The 17771-nt window shown below is 46.1% G+C and overlaps 1 pseudogene; it reads right to left on the bottom strand.

Moving 5' to 3' along the window:
• Positions 1 to 5435: 5435 nt before the first annotated feature.
• Positions 5436 to 6310, bottom strand: LOC144697662 (uncharacterized; annotated as a pseudogene).
• Positions 6311 to 17771: the final 11461 nt, after the last annotated feature.

The following is a 17771-nucleotide window of genomic DNA, read 5'->3' as shown; positions in this document are numbered from 1 at the left end:
CGAGTGACTTGTTTTCCATTGTCTGTCCGTCAGGTTTGCAATTCAATTTGTGTTGGATATTGAAGCAATTCTGATTTCAAAAAGAGGTCACAAAGCAGCTAAATATTAAATCCAGGAGAAAATCCTGAGGAAATTCGATCACAGTATTTGGAAGGAGGTGCAGCTAAGAAGTGGAAGATGTGAATGATGTTATTGATGATTGAGGGGAATGCATTGCAACTTTGGGGCTTTTGTAGGCCGATTACGTTCCACACTTTAAAATTCCGGTCAAGCTGAGGTATCAGGTAGAAAGCAGCAGGTTTAACCATGTGTCTTGGGATACACAACAGATTTTCCTGTTCCTGACTGACTTAGTCGGCAGAGCATGAGAATGTTAATCTCAGGGTCATGGGTTCGAGCACCACACTGGGTGCTGTAATACTTTAAAAATCTGAATAAAAGTGGTACAGACTGGAAACATTGACCCTCGCTTCAGCTGCTGAGTTTTTCCAGCATATCCTGCTTTTGTTTCAGATTTCCATCATTCACAATAATTTGCTTTTATCTTTTTACTTTGAAATCTTGCTGCTTAAATAAAACACCAACCGATCACTGCGGCTCCTGTGAAACGTACAAGGCAGACATTCATCACTGAAAGCAATTGACACACGTCAAATTCAAAGTACTTTCATGTCGCATCTCTTTCTGCTTCTGTCTCGCCCCCAGCTCCCTCTGCCCGTCCAGCTCCCAGGTCAATTCGCTGCTTCATGCAGACAAAGTCAATTAATGGGAATGGGTAAAAGTCGTGAGTAAAGAGACACCTGGATCTCATCCTCCTGATTCTCCCAGATACTGATTACAGGAATGTGCACAGTGCCCATTATCCACAGTCACTCCCCTTCAAGTTGTTCAGCTTTTTAATTGATTTTCACACTGGATTTCAATGTGAAGAAAGCTGAGCTGAGATAAGCTTATATTGTTCAGCAGATGTACTGCAAGAAGATACATGACATGCCGATGTTAACAGTGCTCTTAGGACGCGGTGAGCTCCAGTGAAGGATTGGCACCATTACTGTGTCGCTCAATTAGTCTCGTGACAAATCTCGTGCTGGAAATGACAAGAAAACTCGCTGAATTTGTTCCGTGTTTAGATTTCAGAAGAGCCGAATACAAGGTAAGAAAGTACATCTCGCTCGAATGGGTTATAAAATGTCAGAATTGCCCGTGCTGTTGCTCTAAAATTATAGAAAGTTACAGCACAGAAAGAGGCCATTCGGCCGGTCGTGCTGGTTTCAAAGAGCAGTAGTGATTGTTTAATCCATCAGGAGTGATATTTGTGCCGGTGCAAACAGTAGGCAGCAAAATTCGTACTTCTCCCACCCATATTTTGCCTCACACCAACATTTCTATAGTCAGTGCTTTGCAAATTTTCTTCTTCCTTCATTCCCTCTCCACTTGAACCAAGTGTGATGTTTTCCAGCTCTGAGGCAAAACTTAAATTCTCACTTCTCTGACTCTGGTGGAGCTTTTAAACGTTTCCAATCAATGAAAAATCAACGCTCATTCCAACAAATTCCATAACTCGACGTTCACTGACTGGGAATCAAACCCGGGCTGCGGCGGTGAAAGCGCCGAATCCTGACCACTAGACCACCAGGGAATCTGCACCAACAGTTTTTGATTTGGCTTATCTGCGCTGCTTTCGCCTATTGTTTTTCAGTTCAGATCTCCTTCACCACAAAACTGCCTGTTCAGGTTCAAGATAAACGACTTCTTCAGCCAATGGAAACAACGGTTTCTATGATCTGGAACATGAAATTGACAGTGAAGTGAAATTGCCCACAAGCTGCTCATGTATAACATTCAATTTCCAAAACCCTCCACCCTATTCGCTGTTGGTCCAATGGAAGCGCCGATTCCCAGTCACTGGACATCAGGGAAACTACCAACAAGGCTTGACATTTGCATTATGGAGGAAACTTATGACATTTTCTTTTTCATTCCCGATCTCTTTCACCAGAGACAACTTTCTCCGACCAATTTGTCTGTTTGGGTTGAACACAAGTGACTTCTTCCCCAATGAGAAGAACCATTGTTGATGGCTGGAACATGAAATCGGTACTTTCCTCCTTTAAGACAGTTCTTAAAGCCTCCCCCTTTGACCGAGCTTTTAGACATCTGACCGAATATGAGGCGCAGTGTCACACTTTGTTATATAATGCTCCTGGGGAACGTCTTATGACGTTTCATTAGGTTAAAGGCGCTCTATAAATATAAGCTGTTGTTGTAGGATATATATAGAAAGTTTCAGTTTTTTATCTTTTTACTTTTAAAATCTTGCTGCTTGAAATAAAAAAACACCAACTAATCACTGCGGCTCCTGTGAAACTTACAAGAATGTAATTCATCACTGAAAGCAACTGACACACATCTAATTCAAAACACTTTCATGTCGCATCTCATTCTGCTTCTGTCCCTGTCTCGCCTCCAGCTCCCTCTGCCCGTCCAGCTCCCAGGTTAATTAGCTGCTCGATGCAGACACAGTCAGTTCATGGGAATGGGTAAAACTCGTGGGTAAAGAGACACCTGGATCTCATCTTCTTGGTTCTACCAGATACTGATTACAGGAATGTGCACAGTGCCGATTATCCACAGTCACTCTCTCCTCCCAGTTGTTCGCTCGAGTGGGTTATAAAATGGCAGAATGACCCGTGCTGTTGGGAAACATAAAATTATAAAAAGTCACAGCACAGAAAGAGGCCATTCGGCCGGACGTGCTGGTTTCAAAGAGCAGTAGTGATTGGTTGATCCATCAGGAGTGATATTTGTGTCAGTGCAAACAATAGGCAGCAAAATCCCCACTGCCCTGCACAAACCCTGTGCTGTAAAGATCCCAATGGAGCTGTCTGGAATGTTAAACGGTGACGTCATGCAGCAGCACTTTGGGTCTTTGTTTTGAAGAAATGTAATTCGGCTGTTCTCATTAGGAATGCTGGAGACAGACTGATCAACAATGTCATCATCAAATGGCACAGCGCAGTAAGAGGCCCTTCCACCCATCGTGTCTATGTCAGTTTTGCACACAGAGCTTTATAATTAACGACAATTTCCTTCTCTTTCTCCTTAACCCTGTTTCTTTTACACTCTCAAGCCATTGTTCAATACCCACTTGGAAACTCGGAGTTAAGAAAGCCAATATTGAAAGCTTCAGCTGGTTCCTCACCTGAGCAAATACGTCAGACTTGCTCCAGGCACTGACGTTTGCAGAGCTTTACTTTGGCCAGAAGAACAAGGCAATATCATTTTCAGGCAAACGTGAATGATTTCTTAAATTCATTCACGGGATATGGGCTTCACTTTCTGGGCCAAAATTTATTGCCCATCCCAAATTGCCCTTGGGAAGGTGATCTGCCTTCTTGAACCACTGCAGTCAATGTGGTGTAGGTACACCCACAGTGCTGTTAGGAAGGGAGTTCCAATGGTGGAGTGATTAAAACAGGGGATGAAGGACATGCGGTAATGGTGCTCCATGTATGTGGGCCCCATAGCCCAGGCTCAAAGCCTAAATCTGAACTTTGGGTCATAGTTTGACTGTCCCGGGTCTCAGAGAAAAACAATTCCCCAAATAAACATCTTGTAGGATCTTGGTTTATTGATACCATAAGAAGTTTGGACCAGTTGAGTCCTCCTGTGTACTCGATGGGGATTGACATTAACAGAGTTAAAATCCTCTGGATTTCAGCGTCAGAACAAGAACATGTTTTAGCAAAAACAAAAATATATAAATTCTGAAATACTGAACAGAACAAACCTGGAGAAATACACAGCAGGTCAATCACCGTTGGAAAGTGATAAGTTAGTGGTCACTGTTTCAGGTGGGACTCCATCAGAATGAACACTTCCCACCACCAGCACCAACCCCCCCTCCCCCATCCCCCTCCCTGTGAACTGAACATTCCTTCAGCCACTCACCCACCCATTGCACATCCACCCAATGGCTCCCAGCCTGGATTAACATTCAGCATGAACCCAGTGAGAGGGCGAGCTGGCCCACGGGATGTCAGAACGGGGGCAGTGTGTTGGGAGATGGGGCAGAGTGTCGGGAGACGGGGGCAGCGTGTCGGGAGACGGGGGCAGAGTGTCGGGAGATGGGGGCAGAGTGTCGGGAGACGGGGGCAGCGTGTCGGGAGACGGGGGCAGAGTGTCGGGAGACGGGGGCAGAGTGTCGGGAGATGGGGGCAGAGTGTCGGGAGATAGGAGCAGAGTGTCGGGAGATGGGGCAGAGTGTCGGGAGACGGGGGCATATACTGTGCATGTTTCTCATCCTCATAATTTACAACACTATTCCTGATGTTCATCAGCTGCCTCACTTTCTTTCCCATTAATTCCATTTGCTGATCTATCAGTAATGGACTTGCTGCCATCTCGAACAAAACTGTTCTCACCACTAAGGCTCCGCTGGTATTGAATAGTCTTCATGACATCATTGCACTGGGACTGGATTACATCATAATAGTCCATTGTTTCTTAATGATCCACATCAATAACAAGAGGAAATATTAATAAACCTGAGCACATTATCTAGGCTGACACCCCAGGGTGACATTGAGGGACTGCTGCACTGTCAGAGACAGCATCCTTCACATGGAACTTGTGGAGGCTCTGGTCACAATCTTCCAATCCTCCTTATATCATAGTGGTGACAAAGGACTGACAGATTGTAAATGTTACACCCCTGTTCAAAAACACAGCAATTCCAGGACAATCAGCTTCACATTAGTGGTAGGGAAAGGCTGGAGACAATAATCCAGGACAAAATCAATTGGCATTTGGAAAAGTATTCGTTATTTCCAGCATTTTCTGTTTTTAACACTGATACTTCCCTGGATCCCAAGGCTATCTGGGAGGTGTGGGGAGCTGGAACGTATCCATGAGAGTAACCAAAGGTCTGAGAATTGAAAGAATCTCGAGTTAGAGAGGAGACCAGATCCAAAATTGGAGCAGTTGGGAACAGGACATCAATCAGTCTCCTCTCATCCTGGAGAAATCAAGGACTCGACATTCTGAGATTTTGAAACAAAACTGATTTATTTAACAGACATCAAGATATTAAACTTCAGCCCAGTTACAGGGATTATTAACATCAATAGAAACAAACCACAACTGTCAGAATGAACATGGTTCAGTTCTGGATGTGATTAACAGCAGCAATAACAGCAGAATCCAACCTCTGCAGACACTTGTGAACTCACTGCTGTCTGAGCAGGTGGGATGACCAAGTGAATCCCTTCCTACATTCGGAGAATGTGAACAGCATCTCCCCAGTCTGAACTCGCTGGTGTGTCAACAGGTTGGATAAATGAGTGAATCCCTTTCCAGACTTGGAGCAGGTGAACGGCCTGTCACCAATGTGAATTCACTGGTGTACACTGAGGTGGAATGAAGGCTGAATCTCTTTACACAGGAAGTACAGCGGAATGGCCTCTCCTTGTGTGAATTCACTGGTGTTTCAGCAGGGTGGATAACTGAGTGAATACCTTCCAACACTGGGAGCAGGTGAATGGTCTCTCTCCCGTGTGTGAACTCGCTGGTGTCTCAGCAGGTGGGATAACAGAGTGAATTTCTTCCCACACTCAGAGCAGGTGAATGGTCTCTCTCCAGTGTGAACTCGCTGGTGTGTCAGCAGGTTGGATGACTGAGTGAATCCCTTCCCACACTCGGAGCAGGTGAAAGGCTTCTCTCCAGTGTGAATTCGCTGGTGTACTTTGAGGCTTGATGAAGTCCTGAATCTCTTTCCACAGGAAGTACAACTGAATGCCCTCTCCTCAGTGTGAATTCGCTGGTGCTTCAGCAGGTTAGAGGACACAGTGAATCCTTTCCCACATAGCGTGCAGTTGAATGGTCTCTCTCCAGTGTGAACTCGCTGGTGTGTCAGCAGGCTTGATGACCGAGTGAATCCCTTCCCACACTCGGAGCAGGTGAATGGTCTTTCGCCTGTGTGAATTCGCTGGTGTGTGCGCAGGTTTGATGACTGAGTGAATTCCTTCCCACAATGGGAGCAGGTGAACGGTCTCTCCCCAGTGTGAACTCGCTGGTGTGTCAGCAGGTGGGATAACAGAGTGAATTTCTTCCCACACTCGGAGCAGGTGAAAGGCCTCTCTCCAGTGTGCGTTCGCTGGTGTGTCAGCAGGTGGGATAACCGAGTGAATCCCTTCCCACATTCGGAGCAGGTGAACGGCCTCTCCCCAGTGTGACTGCGTCGATGGATTTCCAGTTTGGATGGACAATTGAATTCTTTCCCACAGTCCTTACATTTCCACGGATTCTCCATGGTGCAGGTATCCCTGTTTCTCTCTAAGTTTGATGATCAGTTGAAGCCTCGTCCACACAGAGAACACGTGTACAGTTTCTCCCCACTGTGGATGGTGTGATGTTATTTCAGGCTGTGTAACTGGTTAAAGCTCTTTCAGTCAGTGCAGTGGGACACTCTCACTCGGGTGTGTGTGTGTCTCGGTGCTTTTCCAGTCACACTGATGTTTGAAATCTTTCACTACAGACAGAACAGACAAATGTTTCTCCGTCCACATTCAAAGGTGATGATATTCAGGTCCTGATGAATTGAGTGACCGTGTCAGATCTTGATGTGATGTTTGGTTTGAGTTTCCTGCCTGAAAATCCTTCCCTTCTAATTATCTGTAAAAGGAGTTTACAAGAGCCATCACTGTAAGAACAGGATAGAAATTCAGAACAGACAAGTCTATGGAATATTTTTTCCTCTCTTGTTCCCCCAAAGCTGCAAATCCCCGTCCCACACACTCTCCCTCCTCCCTGTGCTGAAATCCAAACAGAGTTTTGGACAACTCCTTCTGTATCTTTTTAACAAATTTCTATAATTGTAGTTGACAATATGTCTGATCATTCACTTCAGTGATTACTCGTGACAAAACATGAATCTGAAACCCCCTGAACGACCATAAAGAATAGCAGATGTTAACCTTGTGTCCAAAACTTACTTTGTGGAGATTTAATGAGCGATTATGAAGGTGGTTTCTCCCAATGTCCCAGAGTTTCCTTCCTTCTCTCCCTCTCTGAGTTAAACCTGGGATCAGTCTCATGGCCCATTCTGGTTCCTGCTTCTCTTCCTGATGACTAATTAACTCCAATTAAACACTGAGAAGACTGAAGATACTGTTTTCAGTCCCTGCTCCAATCTCCATTTCCCAGATACCAACTCCATCCCTTTCCCTGGGAACAGTCTGAGATTAAACCAGTCTGTTCACAACCTCAGTGTTACATTAGATCTCGAGATGAGCTGCTGACCTCATGTCTGTACCATCACTAAGATCGCCTGTTTCCACCTCCGTAATATCACCCGACCTCACCCCTGTCTCAGGAGTGTCTCATCTGCTGCTGAAACCCTTATCACGGCCATTTTTACCTCCAGACTGGACCATTCCAACACACTCCTGGCTGGTCTCCCACATTCTACCCTCCGTAACCTTGAAGACATCCATATTTTTGCTGTCTGTGTCTTCACTCACAGCTAGGCCCGTTCCCTGACATTCCTTGGCTCCTGTTCAAGGAGCAACTCGATTTTAAAAATCTCATCCTTGTTTTCAAATCCCCCAATGGCCTCCTCTCTGTGGCTCCTGCAGACCCACAACCCTCAATGATATCTGCACTGCTCTAATTCTAGCATTCCCTGTTTTAATTGCTCCACCATTAGTGTCCGTGCCTTCAGTTCCCTCGACCCCAAGCTCTGAGATTCTCTCCCTCTGTCTACCACACTTTCACCCTTTAAGGCAATTGAGTATTAATAAAAAAATACATTCTGTCAAAACATTTTATCTTGTCCTCATCAGGATAGAGGGAAGAATACCAAATTTCAAAAATTATCAGTCAGGCTAGTAATGTGTCTCACTTACACTTGCTAGAAGCTACGTATGTTCATCCACAGGGACCTGGCCTCTGCAGGCAGAAGGAACAAGTCCAGGCACGGGGTCTTTTGTGGAATTAAACAAAAGCAGTGGGGATGACAGCTCCTGGCTGTATTGTCCATGGCAACAACCAATCAGAGCCGACGGGCCAACCAATCAGCACCCTTTTCTCGTGCAGTATAAATTGTGGTTCCCTTTGAAATTTGGGATTCTTGCGTCTGTCCTGGTGAGTGCAACAGGAAAAGCTTTGACAGCTTGTCTCTGTTTTCGTTAATAATCAAATTCTGTACAAACAAGCGACTATTTAAGTATTTTGGTCACCTCCTTCTGTGTCTGAATGTTATACTTTATTTTATGATTTTCCTGTGAAGCTCACTGGGATGATGTATGATGTTAATAGAAGTTGTTGTTGTTTCTGACTGTTCCCCTGATCTCCTGTTTTACAACAACCCATTGATTTGACACCAAATCTCTGATTTATTGTCCATCCTGCGGGTCATTCATCCGGGCCTGCAGCCTCTGTAAAGATGGCGCCCACGCATGCTCCCTGTTGGACATTGCCACTTACAAAGATGTTGACCGCACATGCGCTCTGCTGCTTCTTGCCCCCTATAAAGATGGTAACCACACATGCGCTCTGCTGCTTCTTGCCCCCTATAAAGATGGTGACCGCACATGCGCTCTGCTGCTCCTTACCCCCTATAAAGATGGTGACCGCACATGCGCTCTGCTGCTCCTTACCCCATATAAAGATGGTGACCGCACATGCGCTCTGCTGCTCCTTGCCCCCTATAAAGATGGCGGCCGTTAACTCGGGCCTACTTCCGGAGAAATGGCCTAATCTGTGTATGGAAGGATGGTTCCTTATTGAGGGATTAGGACAGAGACCGTGAATTCATAAAGCCTCCCAACTCACCCGCCAGCCCTATCTATGCTCACGGGTCTGTTTTCCAGCTCTCAGTCCGCACTCGGTCTTTGTAAATCCCGCATTTTAAATCCGCTCGCTCCAGCCGTCCTCACGCCTGAATTCACACTCTACACATGCTCCAGCTCACAATGATTGACGGCAGCTCCGGACCAATAGGGACAGGGGGCGGGATTGGAGGACCAGCGGGAGCGGCTGTTCCTCCGGCCAATCGGAGTGAATGAGGGGCGTGGCCAGACTTGAATTGGAGCATGCGCAGCGCGGTTGGGGATCCGTCTGAAGGCGGCCAGGTTGAAAGTCCAGCGGGTGAGAAAGGGCCGAGTGCAGGAGAGGAATGGAGCCGGAGGGTGGACTGGGAGGGTTCACAAACACCCGGTGTAGGACTCCAAACCCGGATTACAAACTCCCGGAGCCCAGTTTACACCGAGTGTTTGGAAACTCCCTTTACAGGGGGTTAGAAGGGGAGGATTTACACACAGCAAACTCCAACCCAGAGAAATGTTTGTCTCTTAATTTCTATCCTGGACTGACAGGGATGGATTTTTTTTATAGTCTCCTTTGTACAGGATTTTCAATGGGACGGATTTGGAGACGTGGAAACTCAAACCAAACTTCACATCAAGATCTGACAGAGTCACTCGATTCCTCAGGTCCTGAATATCATCGGACTTTGATTGTGGAAGGAAAAAGTTTTGTTCTGTTTGTGGTAAAAGCACCGACATTTTCAAAATCCTGGTTAGACTGCACCTGAACCACTGTAATAAAAATAAATAATGCTGGAAGTACTCAGCAGGCCTGGCAGCATCTGTGGAGAGAAACAGAGTTAATGTTTCGAGTCAACATGACCTTTCATCAGGACAGGAATGCTGTTGAAGGGTCATGAGGACTCGAAACGTCAACTTTGTTCTTCTCCGCCGATGCTGCCAGACCTGCTGAGTTTTTCCAGGTATTTCTGTTTTTGTTCAGGAATACTGTGTTCAGTTCTGGGCATCACACCATGGGAAGGATAGACTATATTGGCCTTAGTGGGAGAGTAGTGCAGATGTACCTGAATAACAACTGGACTCCAAGGGTTAAATTATGAGGAGTGGTCAAACAAATGCATCAGAGTAATTACAGCACAGAAAGAGGCTATTCAGCCCATTGAGTCCATGCCAGCTCTCTGTAGAGCAATCCAGTCTATCTCATTGCCCCGCTGTGTCTTCAACCCCCTGCATGTTTATTTCTCTTAAATGCTGGTCAAATTTCATTTTAAAGCATTGATCATGTCTGCTTCCAGCCTACTCGTAGGCAGTGAGTTCTGGGTTATTACCACTTGTTGTGTAAAATGTTCCTGCATTTGCCCTGTATCTATTGCCCATAACCTTCAATCTGTGTCCACCTAATCCTTGTACCATCACCAAATGGAAACAACATTTTCTTTGTCCACCTTATCTTAACCTGTCACAATCTTGTTCACCTCTATCCAATCTCCCCTCAACTCTGTAACTCCAAGAAGAACAACTTCAGCTTCTCCAATCTCACTTTGTAACCGAATTCCCTTTTTCCTGGAACCAGTCTGGTAAATCTCCTCCGCATCCTCTCAAGGACCCTCACCCCTTTCCTAAAGTGTGGAGACCAGAACTGGATGCAATACTCCTGTTGTGACCTAACTGGAGCTTTATAATGGGTCAGCTTATTTTCCCTGCGTTTATACACATGAAATCTGCTTATGAAGCCCACGATCTCATATATTTTGCAAACTGCTGTCTCAATATGTCCTTTCGCCTTCAAATATGTATGCACATCGACCCCCAGGTCCCCCAGTCCCTAAACACCCTTTAGGATTTTACCATTGAGTACCCTATTCATTCTGCCAATATTCATCATCTCACTGTGAGGTTTGTATTCCCTGGAATTTAGAAGATTGAGGAGGACTTTCTCGAAGTTTTCATGATATTAATTAGAAATGGTGTGGTAGATAGAGGGGAACTATTTCCATTGGTTGGGGAATCCAGGACTGAGGAACATAGTCTAAAACTTAGAGCCAGAACTTTCAGGGTTGAGATTAGGAAAATCTTCTCCAGGTAAAGTTGGGAGAAGTTTGGAATTCTCTTCCTGAATTAGCAGTTCATGCTTGATCAATGTTCAGTTTCAATCTGGCATTGATAGATCCTTCCTAACACAAGGTATAAATCAAGGGACAGGAGACAAAGGATCACAGATCAGCCGTGATCTGATTGCATAGTGGGACAGACTCGAGGGGCTAAATGGCCAACTCCTGGAATCATTGAAACTTAGAGCACAGACGGAGGCCATTCAACCCTTTGTGCTTGTGCTGCCTCTTTGAAAGAGCAGTTGTGTTTAGTCCCACACACCCACTTTCTGTTTGTAACCCTGTAAGTTCCTCAATCCCAAATCCCTGTCAACTCCCTTTTAAAATTCCTGATAGAGTCAGGTTCCAGCACCTTTTCAGGTAGAATGTTCCAGATTCTGACAACTCTCTGTTGGTGCAGAAAATGCTGAACTCAATGTTGAGTCCGGAAGGTTGTAAACTGCCCAATTGAAAGATGAGCTGCTGTTCCTCGAGCTCCCATTGAGCTTCATTGGAACAGTGCAGGAGGCCAAGGACAGAGAGGTCAGAGTGGGAGTGGGGTGGAGAATTAAAATGACAAGTGACCGGAAGCTCAGGGTCAAGCTCACAGACTGAACGGAGGTTGTTCCACAAAGTGATCACCCAATCTGTGTTTGGTCTTCCCAATTTAGAGCAGATCACATCGTGAGCAGTGAATACAGTAACTAAACTGCAAGAAGTACAAATAAATCACTGTTTGGTTTCATCTTGCACAACCTTGAGAACAGCCTGAAGAGAGATACTTTACTTTAAGAATAAAGGTTAAAATATAATTACATTATCCATCTCAGGGTGTAATCCAAGAACAACACCTTGTATTTACAGGAAGGGTTGTGGGGCTGGAGGAGGTTACAGAGATACTGAGGATCTGGTTGACATTGTCTATCTCACCGATGTCAAATTCATTTTCCATGGTGGCTCTGATCCAATATCCTGACACTGGGTGAGGGCCACATTCAGCAGGATTTATAAAAATGGAACTAGATACAAATAAACTATATCAGTATTTACTGACACCTCGGTTTTATTTATTGTTCCTGCTGCTCCCGGTACCCGGCATCACTTCGCTTGAACTGTCACATCGACACTCGGGGCAAATGACTGGGCTGAGGCCTGTCTCAAATAAAAACACGAGGACCACTTGTCACCACAGAATCATAGAAATTATAGCACAGAGGAGGCCATTAAGACCATCATGTCTGTACTGGCTGAAAATGAGCAATCCAGTCTAATCCTGCTTCCCAGCTCTTGGTCCGTTATCCTGTAGGTTACAGAACATCCAGTGTATATCCCAGTACTTTTTAAATCTGTGTATTTCTGCATCCACCACCCTTTCAGTCAGTGAGTTCCAAGACCCACCACCCTCTGGGTAAAAGCATTATTGAACTCCCCTCTAATCGTTCCACTAATTACTTTAAATCTCTATCCTCTTGGTTCTGACCTCTGTAAATGAAATAGGTCCTTCCAATCTGGGACCCTTATAATTTTTACACCTCAATTAAATCTCCCCTTTTCCTCCCCTGTCCCAAAGAAAACAACCCAGCCTGTCCAATCTTTCCTCAGAGTTAAAATTCTCCAGTCCTGCCAACATCCAGGTAAATCTCTTCTGCGCCCGCTCCAGTGTGAACACATCCTTCCTGTAATGTGCTGACTACAACTGGACTCAGTACTCTAGCTGTGCTCTAACTAGTGTTTTTTTATAGTTCTAGAATAACCGCGCTCTCACCTTCCATTAACTTCAATGTGATGGAAACTGACAGCTGGAATCTGTCAGCATTTGAAATATATTTACAAATGATTCAAGGGTTTCTTACAGTTGGGATCTTTCTCTGTATTGTCCATTCGAGGTGTCAGATAACAGACTTTCTCCTGTGAATATCGAGCTGGTGTTTTGGGCCGCGATGTGTTTCCTTGTTCATCTTGTTGACTCTAAATGGTGAATCTTGTGGATTCAGGCACCAGATAATCAAGCTCACAACAACAGATTGTCTCACGCTGACTTTATTAACAGCACCACAGTAATACAGACAGGGTATAGTTCCCCGATCCAGAGAACAGGTATAATGTTGGGGTAGACTCCTCATTGTTCGAGTGCCCAAACTGTAAATGATTTAATCATTTGCTGTGGGTCCTCTCCTGACTGAAGAGTTCGGTGTGGGCTCGACATGGACATCCACCGAACTGACCGTTCATATTGTTGTTGGTGGTGCTTGGGTTAACTTCTGCAGCTGCGCCACCTCTGACCTTCCTCTGGGCACGACGGATGTTGAGTTTGGTGTAGATGGTCCTCGAAACACGCTGAAGCAAATTTCAGTGCTTGCCTCCACATATACACTCATAGAGCACAGGAGAAGGCCATTCGGCCCATTGTGTCCACACTGCTCACAAAGTTCTGACTACACTAATCCCATTATCCAGCACTTGGCCCATAGCCCTGGAGGCTAAGGCAATGCCAGTGAATATTTAAATACTTCTAAAATGTTACAAGAGTTTCTGACTCAACCACCCAAATCATTTACACCCTTTCAGGCAGTGAGTTCTAGACTCCCACTACCCTCTGGGTGAAAAAACAATTCTCCTGAACTCCCCTCTTAGCCTTCTACCTCTTACCTTAAATCAATGCCCCCCGGGTTATTGACCCCTCTACTAATGTAAAAAGTGCCTTCCTATCCACCCAACTATGCCCCTCATAATCTTATACACCTCTATCAGGATCCCTTCGCTGCTCTAGGGAAAACAACCCCAGCATATCCAATCTTTCCTCATAGCTCAGACCCTCCAGCCCGGGCAGTATCCTGGTAAATCTCCTCTGCACCCTCTCCAGTGCTATCACATCCTTCCTATAATGTAGAGACCAGAACTCGGCTAGGCGACTGCAGTGTTTTCCAAGGAGAGACGATCTGCAATGCAAGAGTTTGTGAGGCTCCTTTTTTAGGGTGTCCTTGTATCGATTGTATTGAGCACCTTGATGTTGTTTGCCCTGATACAGTTCCCCATGGAAGATCAGCTTGGGAATTCTGTGATTGTCCATGTGGGAACATGGCCTGGCCATCGGAGCTGAATTTTCTGGAGGGTGGTCTCCAAGCTGTTGAACCCAGTGTGATGGAGAACCTCGTTGTTTGTGATTTTTGTCCTGCCATCTAATTCTCAGGATGGACCTCGGGTGTCTTTGCTGGAAGTGTTCCAGAGCTTTGATGTGGCTCCAAGAGCAGACCCAGGATTCTGCTCCATACAGCAGGGTGCTCAGGACAATGGCCTGGTAAAGTTTGATTTTAGTTTTCAGTTTAATGCAATGCTGTTTCCAGACAGATAATACCATGGATTTAGATTAGATTGCACAGGAGTTCACGGGATATACAGCAGAGAACCAGGCCATTCAGCCCAATCAGTCCATGCTGCTGTTTACGCTCCACTCGAGCCTCCTCCCATTTTTTCTCAGCTAAATCTACCAATGTAATCATCTATTCCCTTCTTTCTCATAGAGCTATCCATTTCCCCCTGAAATGCACCCATTTTATTCACTTCTTGATCCAAATTCTATGCAATTCACCCCTGTCCCGAGAGGATGGATCTTTGGCCCAGTGGGCTAGTGGGAGGGAGGGAAGCAGCAGAGGCAGCTGATCGGATTGTCTCAACCTTAGTGACAAAGAAGCTCCATGAGCTCCTCACACTTGTTGTTGGAGGTGAGGATGGAGGTGACAGGGGAGAGGCAGAGTCCTTCAAAAGGAACTAACTTGTGTTAAAGGTACTAAAAAGACTCAATACATTGTATTTAACACACAGCACTTCAAAAATACAAATGGCCCCCTATAACTGGGCTGGGGTTTATGAAGATCAACAGAAACTGACCCCGATGAACATAGTTTAGTCCTGGATGTAATTATCAGCAAATCCCAATCACTGTCGTTACTTGTGAACGTGTCGGTGCCTCAGCAGGTTGGATGATCGAGTGAATCCCTTCCCACACTCCGTACAGGTGAACAGTCTCTCCCCAGTGTGAATTCTCTGGTGTACCGTAAGGTCAGATGACCATCTGAACCCAGTCTCACAGTGAGAGCACCTGAATGGTCTCTCGTCAGTGTGAACACGTTGATGGGACATCAGGTTCCCGGAACTTTTAAAACACTTCCCGCAGTCTTGGCATTTAAAAGTTTTCTCTCCATTGTGCACTCGCTGGTGTTTCAGCAGGATGGATGGATCAATGCATCCCTTACCACACTCGGAGCAGGTGAATGGCCTCTCCCCAGGGTGAATTTGCTGGTGTCTCAGCAGGCTGGATAACTGAGTGAATCTCTTCCGACACTCTGAGCAGGTGAAGGGTCTTTCCCCAGTGTGAGTGTGTTGGTGTCTCAGCTGGTTAGATACACTGATGAATCCCTTCCCACACTCAGAGCAGTTGAATGGCCTCTCCCCAGTGTGAATTCGCTGATGTGTCAGGAGGTGGTGTAACTGAGTGAATCCCTTCCCACACTTGGAGCAGGTGAACGGTCTCTCCCCAGTGTGACTGCATCTATGAATTTCTGCCCTGAAAATGTTCTAGGAATCATGGGCGGCTTCCAATGTGATCGGACAGGCCACAGGATAAGTGTTCGACATTTCCTTCTAGCATTCTGTGGGAATCAGCCGAGATCATTCTCCTGCATCGGAAACTACAGTCAAAGGGGCTGCACTTTTATCTGTTTGTTCAATGGTCGTAATTAATATGAATGGGTGACGCAACCTCACTTGTTTGTTCAAAGTTAGACAAGCACATTCTAGGCTCCCTAATTGTGCCTTTGGGGGGGTTAAATATCAGTTATAATCATGCCCACTTCAATAGTCGAACAGAGTTTGGGTGCTTCTCGCCGCTGCTCCTCACAGAAGATGCACTATCCATCGGACCGCTCTATACCATATACTACACCGCCCTCGCCGCTGTCGCAGTCCCAGGTAAAACGTGTCTCAGTTTTCTTTGCTTCTCAGTCTATGTTCCTCTTTCACAGGGGTTTGGCATCGCTGGCGAGGCCACCCATGTATTGGCCATCCCTAATGAAGGTGATGGTGGACCGTCTCCTTGAACCGCTGCTGTCCATGTGGATTGTGAGAAGCTGGGGAGATTTCCAACCGGAGCGGCCTCACTCACACCGAACTGTTTCTGGTCAATTCTGCAAAGTCAGCGATTATAGATTTTTCATTATCGTTATTACTGTTAGCGTTACTCGATCACGGGATTGGAGAGAAGCCGACTGGGCCGGCATATAACGCCCCTCCCTAATCGCCCTTGAGGACTGAGTGTCTTGCTGGGCCATTTCAGGGGGCAGTTAAAAGAGTCAACCACATTAGCGGTGGGTCTGGAGTCACATGTTGGGCAGACCGGTTAAGGACGGCAGATTTCCCTCCCTAAAGGGACATTAGTGAACCAGATGGGTTTTTACAACAATGTGCGATAGCTTCATGGTCACCATGACTGAGGCGAGCCTCAGGCTTTTTAATTGTATTTAAATTGGAGCGAGGCTGTTTAAGGTCAATTGCCAGGGAGCACTTCCCTTTTCTTCATTCTTCTCGGGACCTGGGCGTCGCTGGCAGAGCCAGCATTTGCTGCCTATCCTTAACTACCCTGGAACTGAATGTCTTTCTCGGCCATTTCAGGGGGCATTTAAGAGTCAACCACATTGCTGTGGGTCTGGAGTCACGTGTAGGCCAGACTGGGTAAGGGCGGCAGATTTCCATCCCTAAAGGGATATTAGTGAACCTGATTGTTTTTTTTTAAAGTTGTGGTTAGTTACAATTGTCCTGGTCAGCATTATGGAGACTAGCTTTATAATTCCTGGCTGTATTAATCAATTCCAACATTACCATGAGGACACTATCTACCCTCAACATGCTAAATGTTAGGTACAATAAATCAGTGATATCCGACATTCAATGTCGCTCAGCCCTGTTGACTTTGACTCTAAGTCAGGGTCACTCCAACTCTTACATTAGGGTCTCGCCGATCCCCAACATCGAACACGACGGTCCCTCACCAGGGAAAATGATCGTTCCTGACTTCAGAGAGAGGCACGAGTGTTAGGCCAAGTTAGTACAGCAGAGAATCAGTTCATTTTTAAACCTTCGACAGACCCTCCTCTTCACACCTGGAATCAGTCCTTTATGTCCCAGCTGCAGGCCATTCAGCCCACTGTCTATGACAGCTCCCACAGAGCAGCCCCATTCATTCCCATGCAGCTACTATAGCCCAGAGAGCTGCCTTGCCTCAAGGGCCGAGTTTCATTCAGAAATCAATCATTTCCACTTGGATCACCCTGGTGAGCAGCGAGTTCCAGGTCATTACCACTTGCTGTGTCAAAACGTTCATGTCCCCACCTCACCACTCCGCTGCCATTCCTCACCCAAGAGGCAATGGGTACTGTAAAAGGTATGGGCCCTGACAATATTCCAGCTATAGTAATGAAGTCTTGAGCTCCAGAGCTTGCCGCACCCCTAGCCAAGCTCTTTCAGTAGATCTAGTACACTGGCATCTACCCGGCTGTGTGGAAATTTTGCCCAGTGCGCAAAAAGCAGGACAAATCGAACCCAGCCAATTGCCACCCCATCAGCCTGCTCTCGATCATCAGTGAGGGGTCATCAGTGCTATCAAGCAGCACTTTAGTAATAATCTGCTCACTGTCGCCCAGTTTGGGTTCTGCCAGGGACACTCAGCTCCTGACCTCATTACAATCTTAGTTCAAACATGGACAGAAGAGCTGAACTCTCGAGATGAGGTGCGTGTGACTGCCCTTGATATCAAGGAGCCCTAGCAAAACTGGAGTCAATGGGAATCAGGGGGAAAACTCTC

This window comes from Cetorhinus maximus, chromosome 23 (genome assembly GCF_964194155.1).
Source record: "Cetorhinus maximus chromosome 23, sCetMax3.hap1.1, whole genome shotgun sequence".
Taxonomy (NCBI): domain Eukaryota; kingdom Metazoa; phylum Chordata; class Chondrichthyes; order Lamniformes; family Cetorhinidae; genus Cetorhinus; species Cetorhinus maximus.
This window is presented reverse-complemented; position numbering and strand designations above follow the sequence as displayed.